General features: G+C 46.2%; 1 pseudogene; it reads right to left on the bottom strand.

Moving 5' to 3' along the window:
- Nucleotides 1–7,693: 7,693 nt before the first annotated feature.
- Nucleotides 7,694–7,822, bottom strand: LOC123365517 (annotated as a pseudogene).
- Nucleotides 7,823–9,565: the final 1,743 nt, after the last annotated feature.

The following is a 9,565-nucleotide window of genomic DNA, read 5'->3' as shown; positions in this document are numbered from 1 at the left end:
CCCTTGAAGCATGGAGACCAATAGCTCTTGGAAGTCTACCTAGCATAACTATTGGTGCCATTTGTATAAATGCTGAATCCATTCTTTTGAAAACTCATTGAGCCATTTACCCTCTGGCGTTGAGTGAACTGTTGCACTGGGTCTCTGAACGCGTCTCATAGTAAGACAAGAGATATTCCTAGTCATCATTTAAGAGACTGTATCCGGCACTTAACACAGTGGGGTCTTAGTCCATGACTGTGACTCCTAATAACTACAACAATACAAAAAACCTAAAACCTTGGCAGTGTAAGTATTATTATGGCCCACATCCTGAGATCCTTGACCCAGATATTCAAAAGGGACTAGTGACTTTGGGGCTCAACTTGGACTCTCTAAGGGGCCTGTTTTTCAGAGGGAGGATGCTTAGCACTTTCTGCGGAGAAGGCCTCTGTACCTCCAGTTGAGCGCCCAAAACCACGAGTCACTTTTGAAAAATTTAGCTCATTCTCTCTGGCAAAATGCCCAGTGGATGGACCCTGTTTTTGCTCTTGGTTAAATAGATAGAAGGAAACCTCCTGGCTTAAATACTTACTTGGGACTGACATCAGTGAGAATGAGAGAACGGTCTTGTCCTGCGGACTCCAAATGGAGTTGGCTGGAGTTGCGAATCGCTGGAACGTGGACGTATGAAAATAAACCTTTTGATCTCTCTGCTAGAAAGAGTGCATGCATACTGCTAATTAACTCTGACTTCAGTCAGCTGTGTTCAGAATTAAACGGGCATTAATGGAATGGCACAAAGGTTGTATACAGAAGAAACCTTTTGTTTTATTTACTATAGAGGTTCTGAAGCTTTCTGCAAGAGGTTTTAGTCAATTGTATCCAATGGGATTTCTTAACACTGACCCAGGCCACTCATTCAACTTCAGCATTGGCTCTGTTATCCTGATCAGTTATGCTGTTATGTAGTCAGGTTCTGGTTTGTGCTTAGGGCAGGATCTTTTAAATTAGCGAAAGGATCTCTCTGTAGCTTCACTTTGATCAATTGCAGGCATTTGGTATTTTTTCTTTCCCCAGAGGTACCAGCAGAATCAAAGGGGTGTGGACTAACCTGGGAGCCAGGAGCTAACAGCGCTTCTGGTACTGACTTTCCTTTTTGGCCAAGAGCAAGTCATTTAAGCTCACACTTCCATATCGGTCCATTCATTTTGATTGTCTCCCTTTCTGAGGACCCAACTTGAGATTCAATAAAGGGATTTCATATTGACCACCCCAAAATTGAGGGATCTAAACTGAGTTGCAATGGCAGAAAATGTTGGCCTGGATGCCCCTGCCTCAGTTTCCCCATCTGTAAAATAGGGGCAATATTGCTTGCCTACCTCACATGAGGTTGGCATGATGAATAGCTTTATGCTTTGAATTCTAGCCATTTATGTGGCTTCAAAGAGTTTGGTTGCCTCATGTGCTTGCAATATTTAGGATCAGAAAGTTACTGGTTTACATTTTTGTTGTTCTGAGGGACACTGGGTCCCCCCCCCCATCCCCACACACACCACTACTGGATCAGTTATTGGGGATCCACTGTTGGAGATCCACTATGCCTATCTCACATGATCAGCTGCCTGTACTTTTCATTGTACTCTGATCCCACTGAAGAATGTCCCTTGCCTCTACAAACAACCTACAGTCTGTCTGTGGGCAACACATCTGGAGGGAAGCTGGACTGAAAAGAGCCCTTGTCCTCCAACATTGGTTTATACCATAATCCCTGATGCTTTGTGGAGACATGCAAAAATACAGCTGAAATTGAAGGTCCCCGTCCCCCACCTCCCCGCTGCCGCCTGACACCATTGCAGTTAGCTCTGCTGAATGGGCAGTGAGATAGTTTAGCTGCAGAATGGAAATGTGCTGCTAGGGAAAGACAATAAGACAAGGTCCGGATAGGACATAGGAACACCCATTCTGAATCAGACTGGTGAGCTCAGTTTCTGTTCATCTTTTGTGGAGGAAGAATAAAACTGTTTGCAAATTAGATGTATGGGCGCATCTTGGATTTAAAGCTAACAGGGCTGGATCCGTGGTCAGTTCAGTACTGGCTTGGCTACACTGGTTTATGCCACTGCAGATTAGATCCCCCAATTTGCATGCGCATTAGCAAGCTGCCATGAAAGGCAGCATTGTCTAGTAGACAGAGCACTAGACTGGAGAGTTGAGTTCTATTCCCCATTCTGTCACTGACCATGGCTAAGTGATGTCCCCTCTCTGTAGCTGTTTCTCCCTTCTACAGCCTTTTTTAGACTGTAATCTCCTTGGGGAAGAGACTGTCTCCTGTGATGTCAGTACAGCACCTGGCATGATTGGGCTCTGGTCCTAGCTAGCGCTTCTATGCCACCATACGACAGATAAATTGCCAATGCAGCCATTGTTGCAAAGTTTCGGCCCCCCTGCTACATGAGTGAGATGATGCTGCTTCATTCGGTGACATGCATTCAAAGCGGGCCTTGTAGCAGTGAAGACACTTTACGCCCACTCTCGAGAGATCCAAACGTGGCAGCAAAGCTCCCCTGCTTTTGAAATGAAAACAAGCAGCAGCCACGTCTAAAGGAAACCCACATGTTGGCAAACCACCAGGCGGAAACACAAACAAAATGACACTGCAATTATCTGCTGCCAATCTCCTCCTCTACGTGCTGCGAAACTTGGCTCCCAGGCTGCCTCCCGTCCTGCTTTAAAACGTAAAACTATTTTTAAACTGGCTGAATCATTTTTCGAAGCTGGAGCTCAGCCCAAAATAGATCCAATTCTTGGAGTCCGAGACAACCCAAGCACGCTGGCCAAATTCCAGTCTGGGGAATCACATCGTGCCTACCTAAAAACTCCATTCCCATGGTTTCAACTTGAGAGGGTATTTCTCTGGCCTTGGGAGTTGTGTGGTGTCTGAGATAAAGGTGCGGTTGGGATGGTTGCTTCACAAATGCATAGTAAGATAGTGTTTGCACTGGCAACCTTGCAAGCTATGGGCTTGCTCCTGCAGACACTTACATTTGTACTTGTATCTTGCTGGAGACTTGCTCAGGTCCTGTGATCAAGAAAGCGCTTCTATGGGACATTAGCATGTGCCAGACAGAGATGCTTTCCTGCATCAGGGCCCAGGTGAACATACCTCTCCAGGCTCCAATGGGGAACACTGTGATTTAGACCCCAAATGACAGAGACGGACATTCATGCAAGAAAACGGAAATATTTGTGGGATTCCCTCTTCTTGCATCAATAACTCTCCACAGCTTCTGTTTGTGTCTCTTTCTGAGTGGGATGCCGGGGTGAAATCCTGGCCCCACTGACGTCAAGGAGAGGTTTTTTTTGCAATTAGCCTCAACGAGGCCCAGATTTCACCCTAAATCTGTGTGGGGCTTTGGAATGGCAAGACCCTTAAAACGAGGTTCATTGGAGACTCGTGTGGAAATGTGTACAGGATTGTGCCCTAATTTAAGACTGAAGGGTGTAACAAGCAATGCGGGAGGGAAGATTAGGGTAATGGAAATGGGAATTCATAGATTAGCCATGGGCCTGAGACGACGCTCATCGAAGTTAAGACTCCAGGAGCTCTGGATCAGGCCCCAGGGACACAACTAGTTAGTCTTGAATCACCTGAGTCATGAATCAAAAGTCAGCGGCATTTTGGGTCTGTGGATAGGATCTAGTCCCAGCTCTGCCACTGCCCTGCTGTGACCGTAGGTAAGTCCCTGCCCCTCTCTGCCTCAGTTTCCTCTCACACCCTTTATCTAGAGTATTACCGGTGATGCTGGGCAGCTAACGCCTTGAACGTTCAGGTGGGTCAAAGGCCGGAGGCCGGATCTGTGCACCCCCATGTACCAACTGATCCAATTGGCTTTTGAGGGAGATCAGCATTCTGCTGGGTTAGGTCAGTGTCCAATAACTCCTCTTGGTGTTGAGTCATTGAGAACACATTAGCAAGTGCTTATGCGGCAGGTAGAAAGGGAGAATCGCTCTGCATAGACCACTGGGCTGGAAAGACAAGAGGCGTGGGGTTGTGTTTGCAGTGGTGGCTTCGGGCAAATTGTCTTCCTTTTCTGCTAACCATCTTGGCCCACCATTTGGGTAGTGGTGTGAGATCGACAGATGGACAACCTGGATCAGAGCTGTGCACTATTAGTGTAACAAATGCGGGATATTAAAGCCTATCTGCGGATGCCCCTTTAAAAGAGAAGTAAGTAGGGTCAGAGCCGCCCGGTGGTAAAGCGATGGAGCACATAGCACGGATTTACAATGCATGAGTCACTTTTACAAGGGTTGTTTTTCACACCGCATCAGCAGGCCCCATGTGCATCTGGTATGCAATCAGGAAGTGGCGGTTTACAAGAATTGATGAGGCTTTTTCTTCTAGAAACAAACAGCATCAGCTGATTTCAAAGAAATGACTGAGGGAGGGCTGGGAGCCCTCTATAATGGCACAAGAGGTTGTTTACAGTAACAATACCTAGCTCACAGTCTTTTTCATTGGTAGATCTCAAAGCGCTCCACGAAGGAAGTCAGCATCATTATCCCTATTTTACAGATGGGGAGATTGTGTGGTCCAGTGGAAGGACGTGCAGTGAATTGGCCAAAGTCACCCAGCAGGAGAGCTGGGATTAGTTTCAGTCATGTGCATTATCCACTAGGCCAAACTGTCTCCCTTAAAAATGTCTTGTCCCACAGAGCAGGTGTGAGCGATGAATGGGCCATTTTTGCCTAGTCACCCTAGAGAAGCTCACTGAAGCCAAGTGGAACTTGGGTGGCACTTGTGTAACTAAGAGCAGAACATAGTCTAACGTCGGCCTTCGGGGGTGATAGTTACAAAGAAGCAGAGAGTCTTGCTCTCTCTTGACGCTCCTGGCCATGACTTTGGCTCATCCAAAGCCGAGACCCGAGCCCGGCGATATTTTTTGGCCAAACCTTTTTTTGCTGAAACATGCAAATTCTGGTCGTCTGAAACATTTCAAGAATTCATGTTGATTTTTGGCAAATGGGTTTTTGTTTTTTAAATGGGGCTAAGATCACAAAACAGAGCAGGTGGTGCGAGGGTATTCACCTGGGAGAGGCTCAAGTCCCTGCTTCAGAACAGGGGTTCAAACCTGGATCACCCCATCCTAGGCAGAGGTGGTGTTTGTGTCACAGCCACCAGTGGTGGGGGTGCCACCTCGATTTTATGAATCTAGCCCAAATTTTCATTTGTTTCATTTAAAAAAAAAGTTTTAAATGCCCAAAATTGAAACAAAACATTTTGGTTTTGACCTGAAATGAATTTTTTTCTCACATTCTGGTTCTCCGAAAAGTCTGAAATTTCAGTTCAGAGTTGAACCAAAGCAAACTTGATTTTATTTCATTTTTGTTTTTTCAGAACAGCTAGTGAACTGGAAACAAAAAACAGTTGTTCACGGAGCTCTAGTTAAGCCAGTTCCTAAAGAATCAGGTCAGGTCAGGGCCTTCTCTGGGGTAAGTCAGCATAGCTCTATGAAGTTAAGTGGATTTGCGCTCACTGAATATTTTGCCCTCCTTTTTTGAGTGACGTTTCAGAGGGCTGTTTTATATCCAATTTCCCTTCCCAAGTTTGAAGCAGACTGTATCTGGCTTGAATTACAGCTGTGAGATTGAGCCCATGTGCTGTCTGAGATCTTGGAAAGTCTTCCTGTTAAATTCTCCAAGCCTCTTTATAGCTTTCTATGGCACTAGCACTATCTATTAGTCAGACACATTCGGTACTGTTCCATCAGTCTATGAAAGATCTCATTTCGCCTGTAAAATCCCCAGCTGCATAAGCTACTTGGCCAAATGAAAACGAATCAGTGACATTTGGTTTGGTTTGGTTTGGAAAAGTTCCCACGAAGGCACTTAGATCTGGATCCACAAAAGTACTTACCCCCAGATGTAGGTGCCTAAGTCCCGTTTTTAGGCTCCATTGCTATCCACAAAATCTTGTAGGCGCCTAAACTCACTCGGCACTGAAACAGACAGAATAAAAGTTCCCTCGACGCCCGTGTTCCTGCTCGCTATGTATCCAGCACAATCATTTGCTAGTAACAACTTCTGGGGAGAGCTGGTCAGAAAACAGAATAGCAACCCTGTGGGGAGATTCTGACATTTTGAAATTTTGTTTTTGTTCCAAATTGTGTGTATATGTGTGCGGGGGGAGGGAATAATCAGAAGTTGGAAACATAGCAGAATGGGAATTCCAAAAATTTTTGATTCTGAAGCTTTTTGATAGGGTAAAACCATTATAAGAGCAAATATTCAATATATTTTATATATGGAACATGATAATTATTATGTCAGAACAATTTGTTTTTACCTTAATTAAACAATTAATTTCCATCTAAGCTGACGTGTTCCCCCGAAAGGGTTACATTTGAACAAAACTGCATTTTCCAATGGAAAGCAGCTCCATCGACATTTTTCGACTCTCTCTACTTCTGGGCAGGAATGATCCAGGCTACTAATCAAACTGGAGATTAGGGGTCAGATTCTTCTAATTTACATCACCATAATTCAGCTAATTTGGAAAAATGCTGGTGAAGGCAGAGCAGAATAAGCTCTTGGAGTTCAAACAATGGTTTGCACTCTTGGAGTCATAGAGTTTAAGTCCAGAAGGGACCACTAGATCATCTATTCTGACCTCCTGTCTGTCACATGCCACCGAAGCCACCCAGCACCCGTTCACTAACCCAACATCTGCAATGAGACCAAATTATTACAGCCCACAGGAGACTAGAAAATTATGTGCCACAGGCAGAGAGTAGGAGAGACTGAGGTGCCCCAGCGCTCGAGGATCCTGCAATGGCAAGGAAGTGATTATGAATCCTGGTGAGTGACCCACACCCAGCAGAGAAAGGTTAAAAAAAAAAAACCCAAGGTCACTGCCTGGGGGACAATTCCTTCCCGACCCCACACATGGTGATCAGTTAGACCCTGAGCATGTGAGCGAGAACCAGCCAGCCAAGCACCTCAGAGAAAGGATGCTCAGTGCCCCCTCAGAGCTCTGGCCCACCCCATCCAGCGTCTCATCTCCAGTCGTGGCCATCCCTGATGCTTCAGAGGAAGGAGATGGGGAACAAAACTAGAATACATTGGAGAGGGGGATACTTTCCTGACCCCTGCCAGTGGCCAGTGAACCCCTGAACACAAGACATGGCCTCAGGGTTCTCTAAGCACTCCTAGCCCTAGAGCTGGGTTGAGGAGACTAATCCAAACTAGTAAGACCCTGCTCCAGCAAAGTGCTTAAATTAAGACCAAGGATGGCATTAGAGGGATTGTTTTAGAGTGGTACGAGTGAGCGTATCTAGAAGCTAGGGGATGAAATGGAGCAAAGGAAAATGCAAACTGAACTCAACATGTTCTTGACAGTGAGATCTGCAAGGTCATAGAGCAGAATGCCAAGCACTTGGAAACCCCACTGCTAAGACATGCAAGACTAGACACGAGGACATGTACAATTTAGGGTGGTAGTATATATGAATAGAGTAGTATCTCTTTAAATAGTTTGAGTTCCTTAGTGGCATTCACCACTTACCATGTTCCGTGTTCTGGATGCCACCAGAAACTAGTCCAAGCCAGCTATATACATCATGCTGGCTGGATCGTGTTAATAATCATTATCAAACCAGCATCTTCACAGTGAAACTCTTTTTGTTTTTCTAACCAGAAGATTCTCCCCAAAAGGAGATGCACCATTCCCAGAGACACTGCAATACCAGGTCAATGCATGGGATGGACAGAGCAAGCTCCTATTCCAGCCCCCTGTTTCAAAAATCAATTTAATATACAGTCCTCAAATAAAGGAAATTTTTCTTTGTGTAGAGGAAACATGATTATTTGGGATCCAGCTCTGCCCAGGCCGTTCCTGCATATTGTTAGTTGTCATCTCTTGCTCTTTACCCAAAGGTGCAATCTTGCACTGTCCGAGAGAAAGATGGATGGGGGCTGTTAGGATCTAGTCCAGTTCTAATTCCAACGGCTGCTCATTTTTGTGTTTAAATATGGGGCCCGATGCCCAGAGCTGCAGCCCAGTCAACAGGGTCATGCCAATTTACACCATCTGAAGATCTGTCCCCTTGTCTCTGAGCCAGACTAAAAACTGAACCTCAGACATGCCCCTCTCCAATTACCCCAACCTTATGTTTGGCAGAAATTTGTTATCTGTCGTAGCTGAATGTCTGGATGAAACTGCTTTCAGAGGGAAGTGGTTAGGCCCCATGTACTTGCATTCAAATGAGCACAAGCAGTGCAGCAGTTGGTTTCCTGTGTTGCCTTTCGTGAGCGGATGGACAGAACCCCCATTTTCAAATTTGATGCTTTCCTGGTGAACTCTCAGCACCGCAGAGCATAATCTGACGACTGATCGCTCTGAAGCATGCACTGTGCAGTGCGGCGGGATTACGTAAGGAAAGAGGGCAATGCCAACCTACAGCCATCTGTCATCATTCTATAAATACACCGTATGCAGAGTAAATGCACAACACCCGAGCTGCTTAGAGATTCCCATCCAGTCTCGCCCAGTTCTCTGGCTGGCAGCAGCCTGTGGGAATGTGCCACAGCTCGGGTTATCTGGACCCCATTTGAGCTCTCTTCTTTGCCAGCTCTACAACGTTTCTGCATCCTCAGCTCCAGAAGTTGGGGGTGGTTTAGATCTGGGATTCTGATCCTGTCTTGCCTTTGTACCAACTTAATGGGCCCGAAATCTGGTCTTGCTTCATTTCAAATGGGACTCCCAAGAGAACAGGCCCAACTCTCTTCACCTACGGCAGGGCCACGTTCTGATGGCAGTTATGCAGGAGTAACTCTGTTGAAGTCAGTGAGGTCACTCTGGATTGAGATGGGTGCAGCTGTGAGCAGAATCTGACCTAAAGGCGGCACAGCAGGATACGTGAGATCAGAACTGGCCCTGGACGTATAGAATACAGAGGGCTGCATGGCAGCTGTATGATTGGCACTGCCACTGGCAGCTTTATAGAGGATGCCTGTACTTGCAAAACGAAGGGCTTTTCCAGCATAAGTGCCATCTCCTCAATGGGATTTAGGCCCATGCTTAAAGTTGGTGCTTTCCTGAATTGGTGCCTATATACCCCATGGAACAGCCAACCTTTTGTTTTAAAGAATGGCCATGGTAAGCAAAGTATCTGGTCACAGGGCAACTTGTTACCCCACAGAATTGTTTCCTCAATGGCATTCTGCTCTGACACTAGCATAACGTAGTCCCCTGCCTTGAGTGAGAGCTTCAACTACATCCACGCGCCCGATCCACAAACTGGAGACCCCTCTCCCAATTCTTCATGTGTGCCTGCGTGATCCCAGCGCCTGCAGCAAATATTGACCTGCCTTCCCCTGCTCACTCCTGGGAAGGGGGCACTATGGAGAGCCATGCATTTCTGGGGCTGCAAACGTTGGAAAATGCCCCTTTATCCCTTGGCAGCTGCGCCTGCTTTTTAATAAGCACTTGCCAGCCTCTGGCATTAATAACCCCAAGCATCAGCAGTTAAGGGTATCTGGGCAAAACATGAAATATGGCCAGGTTCTGTGATAGAAAAGACCT

The sequence above is a fragment of the Mauremys mutica genome, chromosome 2 (genome assembly GCF_020497125.1).
Source record: "Mauremys mutica isolate MM-2020 ecotype Southern chromosome 2, ASM2049712v1, whole genome shotgun sequence".
NCBI lineage: Eukaryota > Metazoa > Chordata > Testudines > Geoemydidae > Mauremys > Mauremys mutica.
Note: the sequence above shows the minus strand (reverse complement) of the source record. Positions and strands in the feature narration are given on the sequence as shown.